At 36.5% G+C, this 10,086-nt stretch overlaps 1 protein-coding gene across 19 annotated transcripts in view; it reads right to left on the bottom strand.

Moving 5' to 3' along the window:
- Positions 1-10,086, bottom strand: part of R3HDM2 (R3H domain containing 2) — a 126,980-nt gene that overhangs the window by 77,830 nt on the left and 39,064 nt on the right. The window lies entirely within an intron of this gene.

Below are 10,086 nucleotides of genomic sequence, written 5' to 3'. Positions count from 1 at the left end.
ACACATATTAACAGGAATGAAAAAAAACAACAGAGAAGTGCCTGGGTGGGTTAGCAGGTTAAACATCTGACTCTCAGTTTCAGCTAAGGTCATGATCTCAGTCTGTGAAATCAAGCCCTGTGTTAGAGTCTGCGCAGACAGCATGGAGCCTGCTTGGGATTCTCTCTCTCTTCCTCTCTGCCCCTCCCACACTCACAGGCACACAGTCTCTTTCTCTCAAAACAAACAAACAAACAAACATTTTAAAAAACGGGCATCATTTTGGATCTCACAGACTTTAAAAAGATAAATCAAGGGGCACCTAGGTGGCTCAGTCATCTGAGCATCCAGCTTCAAGCTCAGGTCATGATCTCGTGTTTGTGGGTTTGAGCCCCACATCGGGCTCTGTGCTGACAGCTAGCTCAGAGCCTGGAGCCTGTCTTCAGATTCTGTGTCTCCCTCTCTCTCTGACCCTCCCCTGCTCACGCTTTCTCTCTCTGTCTTTCTCTTTAAAAAATGAATAAAACATTAACAATTTTCAAAAAGAAAGATAAATCAACAATTCAGGAAACAAAAGATGTTGGTGAGAATGAGATGAAGGGGGAACACTTTTGCACTGTTAATGAGAATGCAAACTGGTGTAGCTATTCTGGAAAACAGTATGGAGTTTCCTCAAAAACTTAATAATATAACTACTCTACAACCCAGCAATTGCACTAATAGGTATTTATCCAAAGGATACAAAAATGTTGATGCAAAGGGGCACATGCATCCCAATCTTTATAGCAGCACTATCAACTAAGCAAAGTATGGAAAGAGTTCAAATGCCTATCAACTGATGAACAATAAAGAAGATGTGGTATATACATACAATGGAATATTACTCAGCAACCCCAAACAGTGAAACCTTGCTATTTACAACATAGATAGAACTAGAGTGTATCATGCTAAGCAAAATAAGTAGGTCAGAGAAAGATAAATATCACATGATTTTACTCATATGTGGAGTTTAAGAAACAAAACAGATAAACATAGGGGAAGGGAAGGAAAAATAAGATAAAAACAGAGAGGGAGGTAAACTCTAAGAGACTCTTAAATACAGAGAAATGAGGGGCAACTGAGTGGGTCAGTTGATTAAGCCTCCGACTCTTGATTACAGCTCAGGTCCTGATCTCAGGGTTTCCTGAGTTCAAGCCCCACATGGGCTCTGTGCTCTCAGCTTGAGATTCTATTTCTTTCTCTGTCCCTCCCCTGTTTGCCTTTGTCTTTCTCAAAATAAATAAATAAACTAAAAAAGAAACCAGAACAGAGGGTTCCTGGAGGGGTGTTGGGTGGGGGTGGGGATGGGCTAAATGGGTGATGGGTATTAAGAAGGGCACTTGTTGGGATGAGCACTAGGTGTTACATGTAAGCGATGAATCACTAAATTCTACCCCAGAAATCAATATTACACTGTATGTTAACTAACTTGGATTTAAATAAAATTTACACATTAAAAAAAAAAGATAGTAAGAGAATATTACACACAATTCTAAACACAGGTTCAACTACTTAACTGAAACAGACGGCTTCCTTAAAAACTACAAGTTATCAGCAGAGATATATTAGATACTTGAATAATCCTATAACTAAGAAATCTACAGTCCCAGGTATTTTCTCTGCTAAATTTCAGCACACATTTACAGAAGTAATTATATCAATTCTGTGTAATCTTATCAGAAAATAGAAGAGAAGGAAACACTTCCTAACTCATCTTATAAGGCCAATATTACCCTGATCCCCAAACCAGGCAGAGATATTACAAGTACAGACCAATATCCTCATAAAACAAAGATGCTAAATGTCTCAACAAAATACTAGTAAATCAAATTCAGCAATATATAAAAAAGATAATGTATTACAAACTAGTGGGTGTGTCACAAGAATGCAAAGCTGATTCAATTTTTGAAATTCAATCAATGTAATCCACCATACTGAATCTAAAGAAGAAAAGAAAATCACACATGATCATTTCAACCACTGAGGAAAAAAGCATTTCACAAAATTCAGTGCCCAGTCACAATAAAAACTCTCAACAAACTAGAAATACAATGAAATTTCCTGAGTCTGATAAGGGGCAACTATAACAAACTTAAAGACTGACTCCTTCCTGGAGCATCTGGTTGGTTTGGTCAGTAGAGCACACAACTCTTGATCTCAGGGTTGTGAGTTTGAGCTCCATATTGGACATGGGGCCTACTTACAATTAAAATAAATAAGTAAATAAATAAAATGTTAAAAAAAAAAGACCCCTAAGATCAGAAACAAGACAGCTGTCCACTGTCAACCATTACTATATATATTACACATCATAGTGAAAGTCCTAGCCAGTACAATAAGCAAAGAAAAAGAAAGAAAAGGCAAACAGATTGGCAAGGAAAAAATAAAAACTGTTTCTCTTCAGACACAATGTAATTATATAATTGTATACATATAAAATACCATGAAATCTCCCCTCTACACACACACAAAACCCTAGAACTAGTAAATGTGTTTAGCAAGATCACAGGGCACAAAGTCAACACTGCCAAATCAATCAAATTTCCATATACTAGCAATGAATAATTTACAACCAAAAATTTTACAAAAATACCATTTATGATTGTTGCCTCAAAATTAAATACTTAGGTATAAACTTAACAAAACACGTACAAGATCTTTACCCTAAGAACAAAACACTGAAGAAAGAAACAGAAGACCAAACAAATGGGGAGACATATTGTTTTATGAGCTGGAAGACTCAACATAGTAAAGATGTCAATTTTCCCCAAAATGATCTTTAGATTTAGTACAATATCATTCAAAATCCTGGTAGGATATTTTGCAGATACAAAGTCAAGTCTAATATTTATATGGAAAGGCAAAAAAGTAAAAACAGTCAAAATAATTTTGAAGAATAATGTTGCAGGAATCATAGTATCCAACTTAAAAAAATGTTTTAAATATTTTTGAGAGAGAGAGAGAGAGAGACACACACACACACACACACACACACACACACACACACACAGAAAGAGTGGGGGAGGGGCAGAGAGAGGGGTAGACACAGAATCCAAAGCAAGCTCCAGGCTCTGAGGTGTCAGCTCAGAGCTGGACGTGGGGCTCAAACTCGTGAACTGTGAGATCATGACCTGAGCCAAAGTTGGATACTTAACTGACTGAGCCATCCAGGCACCCTTCATACTACCCAATTTTAAGACCTATTATAGAGTTACAATAATCGAGATAGTATAGAATTGGCAATGGGGGACACATAGGTCAACAGAATAAAAAAATTAAAAAATAAATCCATACAAATATACCGACTGATTTATTTTACAAAGGTTTAAAAACACTTTAATGAAGAAAGGACAGTCTTTTTAACAAATGGCATAGAAACATTGGACATATAAATGTAAAAATAAACCTAAATCTTACACAAAAATTAACTCAAAATAGATTCTTGATCTACCTATAAAATGTAAAACTATAAAATGTTTGGAAGAAAACATAAAAATATATCTTTGTTACCTGGGATTAGGCAAAGAGTTCTTAAATAAGATACCAAAAGTACAATCCATAAAAGAAAAAAGATGACAAGTTGGACTTTATCAATAAAACTTCTGTTCAACAAAAGGCAATGCTAAGATAAAAAGACAAGATACCAGATATAGGAAAATATATACAAATTATGCATCCGACAAATGACTCGTATCCAGAATAAAGAACTTTCAAAACTCAAAAATAAGAAAACCCAATTTAAAAAGGCACAGGGGCACCTGGGTGGCTCAGTCAGTTGACCGTCCGATCAGTTGACTGTCCGACTTTGGCTCAGGTAATGATCTCACAGTTCATGGGTTTGAGCCCCGCATCAGGCTCTGTGCTGACAGCTAGCTCAGAGCCTGGAGCCTGTCTTCAGATTCTATGTCTCCCTCTCTCTCTGACCCTCCCCTGCTCGCTCGCTCGCTCTCTCTCTCTCAAAAATAAATAAAACATTAAAAATTTTTAATAAAACAAATAAAAAGGGGCAAAAGACTTAAATATAAAATACTGATAATTCTAGTGAAGTTATGGAGCAACTGGAACTCTCATATATTAAAACTCTCATACATTGGTACAGCCACTCTGGATATACAATTTGGTAGTTTCTTATTAAGTTAAAAATACACTTACCCCATGACCCAGCAGATCCACTCCTAGCTGTTTACCCGAGAAGTGAAAATTTACATTCATACATAACCTGTACAAGCATGTTTATGGTTGCTCTATTTATAATTGCAAAAAAATAAAAAAGAGAGAGGAAACAAGCTAAATATTCTTTAGTCAATCAATGGATAAACTGTGGTACATTCATTAATGGAATTCTACACAGCATTAAAAAGGAATGAATTGATACATGCAACAACTTGGATGAATCTCAAAGACATGCTAAGTATCAAAATGTTACATACTATGTGATTCTATTTACATGACAATCTGGAAAAGTCAAAATTATAAGGCTAGTAAACTGACTAGTGGTTGCTAGAGTCTGGGGTTAAGGAAAGAAGAATTACAAGGGGCAAAAGGGAACCATTTAAGGTGATGGACCTATTCTGTGTCTTCACTGTAGCGGTCATAGATTGCATATTTTGTCAAAATTTTATAGAACTGTTCAGGGGCGCCTGGGTGGCTCAGTCGGTTAAGCATCGGTCTTCAGCTCCGGTCATGATCTCACAGTTTTTGAGTTCAAGCCCCACATCAGGCTCTGTGCTAATAGCTCAGAGCCTGGAGCCTGCTTCAGATTCTGTGTCTCCCTCTCTCTTTGCTCCTCCCTGGTTCACGCTCTGTCTCTCTCTCTCAAAATTAAATAAACATTAAAAAATGAATAAAATAAATAACTTTTGTAGAACTGTTCACCTAACAAAGCTAAATTTTATATAGATCATACTTCAATAAATATGACTTTTAAAAGTAAGGATAAAAATAATAAGTAGGGCTAAGCAACGGCTGGAGGTAGTATAGATTAAGCAAAGATAGTAGAATGTTGATGATTATCAATGGGTACATGGGGTAGATTCATTATAATACTGTATTCACTTTGTATTTTTTATTTTTTTTTCAATTAAAAAAAAAAGCCAGGAGAACCAGCAAAGGAGACTAAGAAGGAATGGCATTTAGAAAGGAAAGTGTTATGTTCTAGAAGCCAAGTGAAAAAACATTTCAAGGAAAAGGCAATACATACTGTCAAATACTGATAGGTCAGTAAGATGAGAATTTACAACTGGTTCTTGGATTTAAGAATAGACAGCAGTGGTGGTAAAAGCCAAAACAGAGTGGGTTCAAAAGAAAAAAGGAGATAAATGTGTAATAGCAAGAATAGAGAACTCTTTCAAATAATTTTGCTGTAAAGAAAAATGAGGTGGTAGCTAGAGCAGAGAGAGGGTAAAATGGACAGACTGCAATGTATCTGAGTCCTAATGTTCCTTCACAAAATTACTCTCTTAAAGAATCATTAGCAAAATCCATATAAAGTAAGATCCCCAAGTCATATTAAGTGATAAAAGCAAGTTGCATTTGCCAGAATCCTTTTGAGTGTTTTCTATGTTCTAGGTACTATTCTAAGGATTTTAAATACTTCTCACTGAAACCTCATTCTTCAATAATCACAAGTATATAAAACATTTGTATATAAAAATGTTCATAAGCAATAAATTAAAATAAAAAAATTAAAATGTTCACAACCACTATTTTTAACAGAGAAAAACCCAAAAATAAACAGCCAAAAAGAATAATAAAAATGAATTCAAACAAATGAATATAATGTCACTCTCATGATGTGTTCAGAAATTATTTTAATGACAAGGGAAATATATGTGATAGTCTAAACAAAAACCTTATGCAAAACTATATATACATGATGATACTGTCAATAAATATCTATGAAAAGAAATGGTAAAAGATATAATAAAAATTTAACAAGTATCTCCCTCAGGAATGATTATAGTTGATATTTTCTTCTTTATACAGTTTTACCCACATTTTCTAAAATGTCTTTAATAACCATGTATGGATACTGTAATCAAATATTTTATTTTTTTAAATTTTTATCTATTTATTTATTTAGAGAGAGAGAAAATGCGAGTGGGGAGGGGCAGAGAGAGAGGAAGACAGAGAATACCAAGCAGACTCTCTGTTGCCAGCACAGAGCCCAATGTGGGGCTTGAATGCACGAAACCATTGGATCATGACCTGAGCCAAAACTAAGAGCCAGACACTCAACTGATAAAGCCACGTAGGCATCCCTGGGTTGTCTTCTATTTAAGTTTATTTTATTTTGAGAGAGAGAGAATATGAGAGTGAATGGGGAAGGGCAGAGAGAGAGGGAGAGAGAATCCCAAAGACGCTCTGTGCTGTGAGAGCATGACATGAGCCAAAATTAAGAACTGGAGTGAGACAGTGGATTCTTGTGGATGAGGAGTCTCAAGGTGACCAGTGTTTGCTGGAGGAGCTGCTGGAATTTGCAAGACACATCCTGGACCTCTGATGACTGCTGAGTAAGAACTTGACAGACTTCCCCCCCCAACTCCCCCCCCCCGGCAAAATGGATGGAGGTGGTCAAAAGGAGCCCCAATTATGAATGAGTTAAGATCCTAAGAAACCTGGGAAAGGAGAAGAATATAATGTCCACCACCAATGAATCAGCATGATCAAAAAGCCAAGATCCATTCTTTTCATATCCTCCCCCACCCCTCTCATACACACACTTCTTTTGAACTTTCTTCTGCAAAATCAAAATGAATGGCATGAGGGACCAAAAAACTATGCCTTAAAGTTTCTCCGCTTTTATTTAGGTCCTCTTAAACACATTCACGTCAACTCGGACAGCAAATACACATTCTTTGTATCATCCAGTACCACGCATCACCACCGCTTTCAGAGAAGCTGGTTTGCCTGCCACCACTTGCGTATCAGCCTCACCAGAACTCCTGTTTGGCCACTTGCCGCCTTCCCATCTGCTTCCATTCTTGCGTTAATGTAGATCATCGGCAATTAACTATCATAACTGTTAACTTTTTCTTTTAAAAATGTTCTGCTTCCCCAACCAAAATAGATGGACAGAATACAAATGAAAGTAGTGAGTCATCTTGTCCAAATACTTTGAAAAATGGACCACCCCATGCCCACTTGAGTGTTCTTAGTTTCTACATCCTCCAGTTCCATTATCCATTTTCAGAGCTTACTTACTACAGTGTCTTTCTACCTATTTTCTATCTCATATACAGGTAACAAATTATATAGTTGTTCAGCCAAAAATATTTTAAAAAACAAACCAGTGCCAAAACATTAAAAAATTCCTGACATACCCTTTGTGCATTAGTCTTACAATCTGTACACTTAAATAACTCCAGGAGGCTTTTTTTTTTTTTGCTAAAAATTTACCAAAATATTTTGAACACATAAAAATAGTTTAAAAAAAAACAGAAAACAAAAGCACCCCTAGACTGTTGAATTATGAACATTCTTCATATATCCCACACTGAAGTATTTCTTTAAGCTTACATTTTCTGCTCGTCAGTGGCGTGTCTTTTTTTTTTTTAAGTAAGCTCTGTACCCAACATGGGGCTCGAACTCAGGACTCCAAGATCAATAGTCACATGCTCCACCTACTGAGCCAGCCAAGTGCCACTGTAGCTTGTCTTTTCATTTTATTTATCATGTCTTTATTTTTAAAATTTATTTTATTTTTTTAAGATTTTATTTTTAAGTAATCTTTACACCCAATGTGGGGCTTGAACTCACAGTCCCAAGATCAAGAGTCACATGCTCTACAGACTGAGTCAGCCAAGCATCCCTTACTGTGTTTTTAAAGAGAAATTTTAGGGGCACCTGGGTGGCTCAATCAGTTGAACTTCCAACTGTGGCTCAGTTCATGACCCTGATTGGTGAGCTCAAGCTCACATCGGGCTCTGTTCTGATGGCTCAGGGCCAAGAGCCGGCTTTGGATTCTCTCTTTCTGTCCCTCCTTCATTCACACTCTGTCTCTCTCTGAAAATAAATAAGTAAAACATTAAAAAGTAATATTAAGGAGTGCCTGGGTGGTTTAGTTGGTTAAGTGTCCAACTTTGGCTCAGGCCATGATGTCTTGGTTTGTGAGTTCAAGCCCAGCATTGGGCTCTGTGCTGACAGCCTGAAGCCTGGATCCTACTTTAGATTCTGTGTCTCTCTCTCTTTGCCCCTGCACCACTAGAGCTCTTTGTCTCTCAAAGATAAATAAACCTTAAAAAATAAAGGTTAAAAAATAATATTAAAAAATTGGGGAGCCTGGGTGGCTCAGTAGGTTAAGCGGCTGACTTCAGCTCAGGTCATGATCTCACAGTTCATGGGTTTGAGCCCCATGTTGGGCTCTGTGCTGACAGCTCAGAGCCTGGAGCCTGTCCTCGGATTCTGTGTCTCCCTCTCTCTCTGACCCTCCCCTGCTCATGCTTTTTTTCTCTCTCTCTCAAAAATAAATAAAACATTAAAAAATTTTTAATATTAAAAAGTAAATGTTATTTTGATGAAATCAAACATCAATCTTTTTTCTATACTTTGTGCTATTTGCGTTCAACTTACAAAATCTTTGCCTGATCTATGATCACAATGATTTTTTCAGACGTTTCCTTCTATAATTTAATAATTTCAGCCCTTACGTATAAGTCCATGATCCATTTGAGTTATTTTTTTGGTGATATGAAATAAGGCTGGAGGGTTTTTTGTTGTTTTAATGTGGTGAAGGACAGCAGAATTTGCCACCCCAAACATGCCGCTTTGGCAAAGGTTTATTTCTAGCAGATGAAAATTAAGAAGCAGATAAAAGAAAAGCTCTCTGCCCTCCTTCTATGTGCCTAAAAGCAGGACATAAATTTATAAAGGAGTTCTCCTCCCCTCTTCACCAGTAAGGAAAGAAACTAATCACAGGGAACAAATCTTATCAGCCTGCAGATGGCACCAGAGAGTCCTACATAACAAACTTCACTAAGGAGGCTTCCTCTACCTTTAGTTTCACTTCTGTTTGCCTTCCACAATTTGCCACCCATAGAGACTCAAGGTCCTTTTCCTTTGTCTTATCACTTCTCTAAAAGTTTGTTAAGATGCTAGCTATACAAACTTCTAACCAAACCTCTGAGTTACTTATTCAGGAGTTTCTCTCATGTATATATATGTCAATAAACTTGTTTTTCTCTTGTTTATTTGTCTCTCATTATAGAGACCCCGCTGCGAACCTGGAAGATAGAAGGAAAAATATTTTTTTCCTTCCTTACAATGTTTGTCTAATTGTTTAAAAACAGCTTATTAAAAAGTTTTCCTTTTCCCAATGAAATACCTTGACAGCTGTCAAAAATCAACTAACTACACACATGTGGATCTACTTGTGAGCTTCTATTTCCTTCCACTGATTTATGGGTTTATTTTCACACCATACCATCTTAATTACCAAACCTTTACAATAAGTCTTGAAATTAGGTAGTGTAATTCCTTCAATTTTGATCTTTGTTTTCAAATTTGTTTGGTTTATTCTAGACCCTTTGTGTTTCCAGATCAATTTTAGTCAGAGTGTTGACTGACTGTAATGATGCTGAATATGTAGACTGGGGAAGAAGTGTAATTTTGCCAGTACTGAATCCTCCAATTCATAAAAGCAATGTTTCGTAATTTTCACTATACAGCTATTGCATGTGTCTTGTCAAATTTAGCCCTAAGAATTTATTTTATGCTATTTGTAAATGATATACTTCCTCAACTTCAACTTCAGATTGCTCCTAGTATATAATGACACAGTGATTTTTATATACTGACTTTGTATCCCACAACCTTCCTAAACTTAAATAATCTAGACATCTAGATTCCTCATGTTTTCCTACATACATGATGCTATCCTCTGTAGTGGTTAAGTTTTACTTTTTCCCCTTTTCAACCTTATGCCTTTTATTGCTTCTTTTCCCCTCTTAGCTTACTGCACTGGTGAGAATCCTCAATGCTATGCTGAAAAGAAGCACTGAAGCCCAACATTCATGCCTTGTTCTTGTTCTTAGGAGCAAAGGATTTTTTCTTCATTACACATAGTATTAG

This window comes from Suricata suricatta, chromosome 10, assembly GCF_006229205.1.
Source record: "Suricata suricatta isolate VVHF042 chromosome 10, meerkat_22Aug2017_6uvM2_HiC, whole genome shotgun sequence".
Classification (NCBI taxonomy): domain Eukaryota; kingdom Metazoa; phylum Chordata; class Mammalia; order Carnivora; family Herpestidae; genus Suricata; species Suricata suricatta.
This window is presented reverse-complemented; position numbering and strand designations above follow the sequence as displayed.